General features: G+C 80.3%; 1 protein-coding gene across 5 annotated transcripts in view; it reads left to right on the forward strand.

Moving 5' to 3' along the window:
* The first annotated feature begins 6 nt into the window (after positions 1-6).
* Positions 7-741, forward strand: part of ELMO2 (engulfment and cell motility 2) — a 19,335-nt gene continuing 18,600 nt past the window's right edge. For 2 of the 5 annotated variants that reach the window (XM_041419224.1, XM_041419229.1), the window contains exon 1: positions 7-212. The gene's annotated coding sequence lies outside the window, so the exon portion shown is untranslated. The remainder of the gene's footprint in view (positions 213-741) is intronic. The other 3 variants (XM_041419226.1, XM_041419227.1, XM_041419228.1) reach the window with 3 other exon arrangements.

Consider the following 741-nt stretch of genomic DNA (forward strand, 5'->3'; position numbering starts at 1 on the left):
GCGCCGCCGCCGCAGAGCCCCGCGCCAGCCCGAGCGGCTGCCCTGCATGAGCTCCTGCGCGCCCGGCCCCTGGCGCTCGCAGCCGCTCCCGGAGGCGGGGCAGCGTGGGCACGGGGAACTGACGTGAGCCCCGCCGCGGCGGCCCCGGAGGCGAGGAGGGGCGCGGGGACGAGGGACGCTCGGTTAGCGGCATTGACTCGGCTGCCCAGGGGGTGCGCTGGGGCGGCGGGGCCGGCGGGTCGGGTCTCCATGGTGCCCGCGGTCTCCATGGCAGCGCGGCGGGCGCATGACGCGCCCAGGGGCGGTGCCAGCGCCGGCGGGGCCGCGGGAACGCGGAGCGGCCGCGGTGGGGCCGGGGGAGCGCGGGCGGGCGGGCGGGAGCGTGGGTAGGGGTAGGGATAGGGATAGGGATAGGGATAGGGAAAAGGAAAAGGACAGGGAGCGCAGCCGTCGGCGGAGCGCCTCGGGTCTGCCGCCGCGCCCGCCCTGCCCGCGGCCCTGACTCCGGCCTGGCTCCTCCGCCCGCCCCCGGCCCGGCCCGGCCCGGCCCTTTCCTGTGCGCATGCGCACTGCCGCGCGCTCGCCTTCCGGCTGCTGCCGGAATTTCTGGGCCCTGCGCCGCGCTCCCGCGCCGCGGGACGGGTCCTCGCGCGCCCCGCGGGACAGCTCTCGGTGCGGCGGCGGCGCCCGCCCCGGCCCGCTTCCTGCCCTCGCGCCCGGCGGGCGCCGTGGCTATGGCCG

This window comes from Onychostruthus taczanowskii, unplaced genomic scaffold (assembly GCF_017590055.1).
Source record: "Onychostruthus taczanowskii isolate IOZ18803 unplaced genomic scaffold, ASM1759005v1 scaffold60, whole genome shotgun sequence".
Lineage (NCBI taxonomy): Eukaryota > Metazoa > Chordata > Aves > Passeriformes > Passeridae > Onychostruthus > Onychostruthus taczanowskii.